Source organism: Athene cunicularia, assembly GCF_003259725.1.
Source record: "Athene cunicularia isolate RWA chromosome Z unlocalized genomic scaffold, athCun1 chrZ_part2, whole genome shotgun sequence".
In the NCBI taxonomy this organism is placed as follows: Eukaryota; Metazoa; Chordata; class Aves; order Strigiformes; family Strigidae; genus Athene; species Athene cunicularia.
The window spans coordinates 16,396,779-16,407,224 of NW_020799143.1; the positions used below are offsets into that span (position 1 = coordinate 16,396,779).

Sequence of the window (10,446 nt, forward strand, 5' to 3'; positions counted from 1 at the left end):
CGGGGAGGAACTCGGGGCGACGAAAGGGATTTAAACGTGCCTTGCATTTGGAAAACCTCAGTAAACCTTGCCAAGGCTTCATTGCACATGCAGCCGTCGGGAGGAAGGGAGGATGAACGCCTGTCCTTTACTGTGATTTTACCCCACGCAGCTGTCACAGCAGAGCTGGGACGCTTGTTCCAAAAGTAATCTGTATAAATGCATGAGAAATTAAAAATAGCAATCCATAGTTACAACGAATGTCAGGTGATACTTCTTCTTGAAAGAGGTAGTTTTGCAATATCCAAATGTCTTCATATTTTGTGTGAAATTCTTTCCTCGTAGAGAAGCAGGATTCCTACCTTCTCTAATCAAAGAAGCATGAGTGTTGTGTACTGTTTCCCCATTGCCACATTACAGACAAATTGCTTTTTGGTTTTCGTAGAAAGGGAATAAACCCAAGAGAGCTGTGAAATTTAATTAATTTAATGAAATATGTAGCAGAGCCGGGACATGGCCTTGAAGTCTGCCAAATCCTAGGCAAATACCCCTAAATACTAAGCCATTCTTTCCACAGATAACTTCGTAATCAATGAACTTACACCAAGGTAAAACAGTTTGTGTTAACTGAAGACTTCAGCTCATCCAATTTCTTCTAATTGTTTTAGTGAGAAACACTGCCTTACAATCAGTTTTCAGATGTTATTTCAAAGGCAGTAGCAGTAACTGAGTTTTGACAAAACAAGCTGTTAAGAAAACAGATGGGCTTTACAGAGTCCCATAATTTTCAAGTACCTTGGATGAGATTCACGGTTCTCATATGCAGCTGTATACACCACAGCTCTTGAACACCTGAGTCTGCCTAGCGTTTCCTGTACTGCTGTGGCCCTACTTTAGTCCCATGCATGTTCACTAAATTTATCACCAACAATAATCATCTGTATACCAAATCTGTGGTTTTTTTCAGAAATTAAAGTGTCGATGACACAAACCACTAAGTAAATTAAAACTGGAATTAAAAGTGTAATTCAGACCTCTGGCACAAAGAGCTAGAACACAAAAATAGAAACTAGGTAAGCTGGTGTTGGTATCAGCTCAGAACACGCGGACTGAATATTAAGTATTGTAGTTTCAGGAAAGTCCCATCCTGATCAGAAGGCTCAAAAATAGCAGCTCCCATGAGATCAGAGGACAACTGTGCTGGAAGCCATGCCACACAGAGCTGTAGAAAATCCATTACGCATTATGCATTGATGGTGAGTAAATAAGACTGATAAGGATGTGTAAACCAGAAAGTTTCCCAAACAACCCATTTTTATGCTTTTGCACTTGGAGGGAGTGAAGAGGAATAGTAAAGGTCATGTCAGAATTTTGTATCTATTAAGATTTCTCCTATTTTAGTATTTTTCTAGCAGCAGTTATGATTTAATATTTTTATTACATCAAAAACCATAAATTCGCTATATTAATCTTAATACCCTATATAAAAAACAAGCTTTCAAGACCATGACTTCAAGGAATGCTTCTGGATTCTAGTATTTGACAGAAAACCTGACCCTTTAAGTGCCACAAATTCCTGCATATGAACATGAATTTTCATATTTAACACAAAAGCAGAAAGCACTGTACTATGATGCATAAATGGAAAACCAAAATAAAACAGAGAAAGCATAATATTTAAGTAAAGTTTAAGAGTTTTCAGTGAACTCTCATTGGGTTCATCAAGACCATGTTTTGCTGGACAGAAAAATCTTCATTGACTACTGCTGGAAGAGCATCAGCTCACTCAAGGAGAGCAAGCACATAAGTTCTCTGTCTGGTACAATAACCAACAAACTGACGTCATTATTAAAAGACAAATAATGCTGACTACATAGCAACCTGGCAACTGTTTCGGGAGGCAGCTGGGATGTCTGGTCCAGCAAACTAATGAGACTAGCAAATTTTGGTGGGACTTAAAACAAGATGCAGGTAGTTCAGACAAGGGTTTGGAGTTGGGGTTTTTTTTTTCCCCAAGATGTGGCTCCAAATTTTGCAGTCATGAAGTGTGACAAGCAAGTCTTGGGAAGCCCAAATGAAGAGAGAAAAAATGCTTGAGTTTTATAAGTAAATAGTAACATGTTCTCTAGCAAATAGCTGCCTATTGATTTCAGGCTTTTATGTCAAACAAGAACACAAGACAAATAGGTAAAACATTAACTAATAGCAAAAGGTTGAAACAGTTTATGTCAAAACTAAAGTTAAAATGGTTTCATAATCATTCAAAATATATATACACACCAAAAATCTGACCTTTTTTACTTTATTAAAATACTTTATTCTTAAATATAGATACAATCATTTATATACATGAGATTTTTTTTTTGAAGTACTAACAATTTAAAAATGATAAAACCTTGAAGCTTCTGTCATATGCACGATAGCCTTAAAAAAATGCTTTTCCCCCAGGTAACTTACATCCACTATCTCTACTGACTTCAGATCCAGCATTCAACTATACATGAAGTATGCACTCCAGATTCTCACAGTAAGAGTGCTTCACAACAGCACCACTGATGAGATGGACAATTCTTCATGTTTCTAATTTTTTTTAAAAACTACTAATTTTTTTAAGTACTATTTTAAAAAAATGCCCATCTATATATAGATATATAAATCTAAATATAGACATGCCAAAGTTATATACTGCATGGTCAATTTTGCTTTAACTAATGATTTTTGACATAATTCATACTTGAAAAGCAAATACCAGTAGTATTTAACATAAAAGGTGTTTATGTCACCTGCTTATAGGCATACAATACATAAACCATTTTAAGTTCTTTATGGTATTTTTAGAGACAAATAACAGATTCATAATTTCTAACCTCACAAATCCTAACACTTTTGAGTTTATAACTTTATCCACCATTTCAGAGTGATTAACTTTAGAGTTTTAATTTCAAAAAGGGAACATGTAGCATTTTAATATTGAAGAAACTGATTGCATGTAATTGTTCAATCAAACCAAAAATCACAAGCAAAGAATCATGACTGAAGCAATAGATCAAGTGTTTGGAATAGTATCTAAAAGATGGCATAGATTAATATATTACCTACTATTATTCTGAAGTGACAAAGTCTGTATAAATAATGTACTTTCATTATGCAATTCCTTGTGCAATATTGCAATAGCTAAGGTAATCTCATGATATTTGCTCACTAGAAAATTTCCATTTGAGATTTCACGAGTTTCTTCATAATTGTCAGGCAATTGGAGTCAGGAATTTCTACAGATCATCTGTGTTCCAGAACTCTCATGACAAATGACAGAGTAAAGAGAAAGTTACATGGTATTTTTCCCCCCAGTTCAGTCCAAATCATCTTGATTAATTCATGTATGTAAAGAATATCTTCTGTTGTTCCATCACCCAGTCCCCTACACTCTGCAAATGGAATAACCATTGCCAAGAAAGAGTCCATAACAAACAGATCAAAATATTATGATTATTCAAGATCTCAGCTAACACTATAAACAGTAAAATAACGGCAAGATTTTTAAATTTGCTATGTTTTTTAAAAAAGGCAACTTTTCATGACCACTTCACAATCTGATGAGTTTTCAACATACAAACTTCTCATAAAGATAAGCACTGTCAGATTCTACTACCCAGTGTGCCAGAGTTGGCTACTGCAATTTCAGAAATTTCTTTTAAATCAGGACTGACACAAGCACATGTATAGAAATAAGATATGTTAAGGAAATAAAATTGACGAAAACAGTTTAGGTTGTTTCATTCTTCCATGTGCAAATTTTGTTGCTTAAAAACACTTTTCTTTAAATTTTCTGAAATGTTTAACATCTTTCTCATCTCTACAGCCCTTCCTAATAAGTTTAATTTTATAGAAATCCCATTTTATATACAAAACAGTAGTTAGTGAAGGAAACACATAATTATTAGGAAACAAATAATTATTATAAAGCCCTTGACTGATTGCCTACTCATGGCACTTGGGCAAGTGTACAGATTATTTTTCAGGGTCATGCTAAAGTGCATCTTATTATTCCTGGTGAAAAACAAAATTATTTTCTGTGTCACATGAAACAAATCAAAATCTATGTTACTCTGACATAGTTCAGAAGCTGCAAATCAGCTGCCTGTGCAAAAGGACAGGAACAAGAAGCTGGGAGGCAAACCCCACAAGTTTTAAAACAATTACATCCTTTTATGTTCTCACATTTCTCTACCTCCTGAGCACAACCTAATTGAGTTGGACTAGACAACCTCTAGAGGTGCCTTCCAACATGTATTACGGTTTTGCCAATTATCAGGCCTAGCATAAAGGACACAGCCAGCCTAAAGATGAACCAATAACCAAATTGTATTTGATACAAAAGGGTCAGTACATGGGTGAGCACTGGGGGTACAAACAAGTCAGTCAGATTATACATAATCAACATCAACCCCACTGACCCCAACAACACCACCACACAACCAACAATGGGTGGAATAAATGGTGACATGCAGTTTCCCATAGAAGGGATGGGAGACAACTGAGTCAACATGCCAAACACGTAAGACCAAGGAAGCCACATACTGAATCTCTACACAGCCCACGTTTGACAGAAGCCAGACCTGACTGGAGCCCAGTCCCAGGGAGGCAGGAGGTCCTTCCCCAACAGGGAACTCTGCAAAGTACATCCACCTCACAGACAGACACTGCCCCTTCCTGCAAGGGGTCCCAGCTTTTATCCCTAAGTGGGACACCTGACCCTTGTTTACTTACTGCAGACACCTGGGGCTCATTTACCCAATGGCTCTCCCTGCAAGGCCGGCCGCACCCTGGAGGGAAGCCTAAAGGCAAACTCACCCCCCCTTTGTGAAGGGCTGTGGGAATCACCCATATGTCAACCTTAATTTGGGGGTTGGGTTGAAGCCCCAGCATTTTACTCGGCCCCTTGACATATGGGTGGATCACAGCCCTCACATGATCTCTAAGTGTGACATCTCTATCTTGTGTTCGGCTACAGACACTGCCACAGTCATCTCAGCTTTTTCTTCATATTCTTCACTGTTGGGGTCTTTTTCATTGAAAGATCAGTGTGGCTGTGGATCTGAAGCTGATGTCATCTGCTCAGCACAGTTCAGCTTCAACTTGTATTCCAGTCCATATGCTGCCCATTCAGGTCGAATACATTTGTTGCAGGAGTGATTTCATATTACCAGCGGTGCCACATAAGATCTAGAAGACAAAAGCTTAGACTATTGTTTTTCCCGCAAATGACATTTATTTGTGGGGACATGCTCCCATTTTTCCTGTCCAGGCTTCATGATTAGGATGGTGTTATCTTTTCCTACAGCTATTACTTCAGCTGGCTCAGGGGGGCCACTCAGCCCTTGGACCCATACTTTTGCCCCATTACTAAACTTGGTGGATCCAAATCCGTTGTCTCCATGACACGAAGTAGTGACTTGGGGTGGGTCCCCCTTCCTCACAGTTGTTTTCAAAATTGTTAATATTAACAGCTGTGCTTCTCTATCATTGGGTTGAATAACTAAATCTTGTTCACCATTATTTAGCAGGATTAATCTCTCCCTAGTAGTCTACATCAATCACTCCTCACATTACATAAATGCCTTTTAGGGCTAGGTTTGAGCGAGCAGTTATTAAGCCAAAGTGTCTTGGGGGAATTTGGATTCCTGTCCCGGTGTTGGTAACACTTGTCTGGCCTCAATTTATCTTTATCAGTTCTGATGCATAAAGATCTATCCCAGCAGCCTCTGGAGTGGCCCGGTAGGGGGCCATTGCACCTGGAACCATTTCCCAGTAGGTTAAAGTTTCAGTTACCATTAGAGGCTTTATTTGCAGATTGGGCGTAGTCATATGCATCAAGGGTGTCTCCATCTCTCCGATGGGTCTATTGTTGAGGGTGTGGAGTGCATCCATTAGGTTAGATCTCCATCGGGATAGGCTTCCATTTCCCAGCTTTTTTAACGTCTCATTTAAAAGCCCATTCATTCGTTCAATTAATCCTGCAGCCTGTGGATAGCATGGGATATGGAAGATCCACTGAATGTTATGCTGCTCTGCATATTGCTGTACAAATTTGTTTCGGAAATGGGACCCATTATCAGTTTGCATTTGTAAGGGGATGCCATAGTATAGGATCATTATATCTGTGGTAGAGGTAGTACTATGGTGCGTGGTTTTCTGCAAGGATAAGCAATCAAGTATCCTGAATATGTGTCAACTCCGGTGCAGATGTATTTGCACCCTCAGTCCTGGGGTAAAGGGCCAATATAGTCCATCTACCAGATTTGTCCTGGCAATTTCCCTCTTCCCAATTCCCCTTTTACGATATTTGGTACCAGGCGCTTATGAGTATGCTGGCACACAGGGCATTGGGCAATTATTGTTCTGATCATATCCAGTGACATAGCTATGCCACGGTCTTGGGCCCACTTGTAAGTGGCCTTTCCCCCAAGATGCCCACATTTGTGGTGTGCCCATTTTGCCAAGCCTTCATGGTCTCCTTCCTGAGGGAACTCCAGTCCAGCTTGGGAAATCTTTGCCTGGTTAGCAGTGACAGAATTGTAAAGATGCCCAAGTGAATTTATATTACTATGAGCATCTACATGAAATACTGTCACCTTGGTTCTTTGAACCAATTCCCAAATATATTTCTATATTGCCTTTCCCCAGACTGTTTTAGGGTAAATTTTCCAATCCTTGGCTACCCATGTTGGCAGCCAAGTAGCCAATCCATTTGCCACTGACCAAGAATCAGTTATAGGTGACATTCCCCTAAATCCTCTTGTTTTAAAGCCATATATGCTGCATACAGCTCAGCATATTGGCTACTTTCCCCTTCTCCCGTGGTCTCCAGAAATTTCCCTGAATGAGGATGACAAGCCACTGCCTTCCAAAACCTTTTCCCTCCTGTATATTTAGCTGACCCATCTGTAAGCCATGCATGTTCCCGTTCAAGAGGTAGCAGCTGATCCAGGGTCTTCCCCCATTGCACAGGGGATTCCTGTTCAACTGTAGGATCAGGCTTTATCTCTTGATCCTGCATGGGGGCAACCACTACTTGCTCATGGAGGGCAGCGACACCACCAGGTCCCACCTTTGCTCCATCCTGGATGTACCATTTCTAGTTCATAATGCTTGATTCTTGCGCATGCCCTATTCAGTGAGTCTCCGGGGAGCTTTTAACCCACTGCATAATAGGGATTTTGGGGCGCAGGGCCACCTTGTGGCCTATTGTGATCTGCTCAGTTTCTATCAAGGCCCAATAACAGGCTAACAGTTGTTTCTCAAACGGCATGTAATTACGTCCTGCCTCTGGTGACTTTCTTCCCCAAAATCCTAAAGGGTCTCTTCTCTTCCCTTGTTTCTGCCAGAGGCTCCAATTAGCATATGACCCATTTACAGATACATTTAATTCTACTTCGCCATCCTGCATGGGCCATAACTCCAAAGCCCTTTGAATAGCCTCTTTTGAGACTTCAAAGGCAGCCTGCTGCTCATTTCCCCATTCGAATTCATGGGGTTTGCGAGTTACCTTGTATAATGTGGCCAGAATCTGTCCTAAATGTGGAATATGTTGTCTCCAGAAACCAAACGGTCTGATAAATCTCTTCACCTCCTTCTTATTCTGTGGTATAGCAAAGTCAAATATCTTTTGCCGAGCTTTAGGTAGTATTTCTCAGTGACCACAGTTCCAATGTATTCCTAGGAACGTAACTGTACGAGATGGCCCTTGGATCTTAGTAGGATTAATCTCCCAACCTTTCTGCCTCATACACGTTAGTAGCACTTCAAGCATTTGTTGTAATTCACCCTCATTGATCCCCTGAATCAGGATGTCATCAATATAGTGGATCATTTGCATATGAGAACCTCATCCAGGTGCTCAGACACTATTCTATGGCAAATAGTTGGACTATGCACCCATCCTTGAAGCAACCTGGTAAAGGTGTACTGCCGTCCTTGCCATGTAAATGCAAGTTGAACCCAATGCTCTTCTGCAATCGGAATCATAAAATATGCATTGGCCAGGTCAATAACAGCATACCACGTGCCAGGGTGCCTCAACTCTTTCTATTAAAAGTGATCATATCAGGTACAGCTGTCCCAAGAGGTGGAGTGCTCTTATTCAGTACTCTATAATCCAGAGTCATTCTCCAGGATCCATCGGCCTTTTTGACTGGCCAAATTGGACTATTATTCCACAATGTGGTAGTCAGTTTTAAAACTCCTGCAGCCAGCAAATCTTTGATTGTTTGGGAAATTTCTTCATGACCGCCTGGAATCCTGTACTGTTTCATGGTTACTACCTTGGTCACAATTGGGATCTGAACCAGAGGCATCTTTATCTTCCCTACTAAAACTGCTCGGTTAGTGATATAACTCTTTACCCCAAATTGATGACCATCAAGAAGATTCAAAGTAAGACCCTTTAGAATATCTATTCTGATTATATACTCTGGGATTGGAACAATCGTGACTGTATACTGTCATTTCAGAAGATTTCCAATTTTCGTATAAATTTGGGTTCGTACTGCTTCAATTTGTTTTCCACCCAGTCCTGTAATAATCACAGACTGACCTTTAAATTTCTTCGGATTTCCATAAATCAAGGAGGCCTCCACTCGGGTATCTACTAGAGACTTTACTATTTGAGGGGACTGTTTTTTCCAGAATATTTGTAGTTCCACATGGGGTCATTGGTCCTCCTGCACCCAATGTACCGGAGCTTGGCCAATATTTCAATATGGATTACAGTACCTACTATCTCTTGAGGGGTACAGGTCAGAATACTGCTGCCATTCATGGTTCTTCCCAGGAACAACCGAACTGCTCCTGGAGGGCCCACCGTGAGCAAAGGCGGAATCCCACTGAGGATCCAGGGGGGTGCTGTAGGCTGAACAGTTTCTGACTAAGGTGCTTGATAATTCTCACTTTTCTACGGGGTTTCTGTAACCATCTCTGATGTACAACCTCCATAATTCATTGGTGTCAAGACCATCAATTTTAGTGAGAGGTATGCCATCTTTCAATACAGCTTTAAACAACTGTCCTCGAGGCAGCTGACGTCCGGTATCTTTACCACGTCGGGTGTCTCAGTTCTGTGTATACTCCCAGGGGCCCCACTGACGTTGGAATTCTTGATAGCCCTGACGCTCCCAGCAAGTTCATTCTCCAAGGTCACCTAACTGATACATTTTCTCAAGTACACTCAGTAAGAGAGTTGCAAGAACATTCTTATAAACCAGTGGAGCAGTTCTAACGATTGCATTTCTCATAAGCACAGGCAATCGAAGTTGCACCAACACATCAACATGGCCTGCGTGAATGGTCAGTTTCATTCCTCCTTCCTTCAATCGCTGTATACCATCCTGCAGAGTATACCATGGCTGGTCCGAACCTGGCCAGGAATTCTCTAGGGGGTATTATGCCTTGCACCCCACAGTCAAAATATTAGTACTGTCATCATTTGTCCAAAATGCTTCCTGCACCAGAGGGTCTGAACTCAGAGTCAGAAACTTTCTGCAGTCAAAATTATCCAGGCTAACCCCTGATGCTCCTTGATCATATCAACGTACCATCCAAGCAAGCAGAGGCTCTCCTGGTCTCTGACTGAACCGTGGAAGAATATCACTGCTTTCTTGCTGTGTGAAATCTACCATTGTAGGTCTATTTACTGGTGGCTCACCCTCAGAAAATTCCACCTTCCTCCTGATGACTGGTCTCACATCTGCAGAGTTATCTGAGGCACCAACTCCATCAGACTCTGCAGGGTACCAGATATCATCATCTGAGTCATCAGGGTTACGGTGTACATCCACCTGTATAACCTCTGAGTGGACCTGCTTATGACTACATTGTCCCCGTCTCTTCCCATGTTTACACTGGGCAACTTGTACTGTACCCTTCTTGGGTACAGTTTGAGAAGTGTCTAGTTTATCAGTAATGAGCTTGTTTACAGATTCTAATGTCATAATCTGAGCTCGCATATGGGAACATTCAGCCAGTAAGTGATCTTTTTGCTGGTGCTGTTTCTTGTATGCTGTTAACAGGATCCATCCCCATCTCCCGAAGGTTGCAGCATCCTGTGCCTTACTGGAGAATTTTTGAATATTTTCTAATAAATCCTGTGGTTCAGCCTCTGTCAACCGCTTCTCCCACTGTTCACATCCACCTCACAGACACTGCCCCTTCCTGCAAGGGGTCCCAGCTTTTATCCCTAAGTGGGACACCTGACTCTTGTTTACTTAATGTGGGACACCTGGGGCTCATTTACCCAATGGCTCTCCCTGCAAGGCCGGCCACACCCTGGAGGGAAGCCTAAAGGCAAACTCACCCCCCCTTTGTGAAGGGCTGTGGGAATCACCCATATGTCAACCTTAATTTGGGGCCTGGGGTCGAAACCCCAGCATTGCAATTACTCTATGATCTGCAGTCATAGCAGTAAGGAAAAAT

General features: G+C 41.2%; 1 pseudogene; it reads right to left on the reverse strand.

Moving 5' to 3' along the window:
* Positions 1 to 6,748: 6,748 nt before the first annotated feature.
* Positions 6,749 to 9,980, reverse strand: LOC113489959 (annotated as a pseudogene).
* Positions 9,981 to 10,446: the final 466 nt, after the last annotated feature.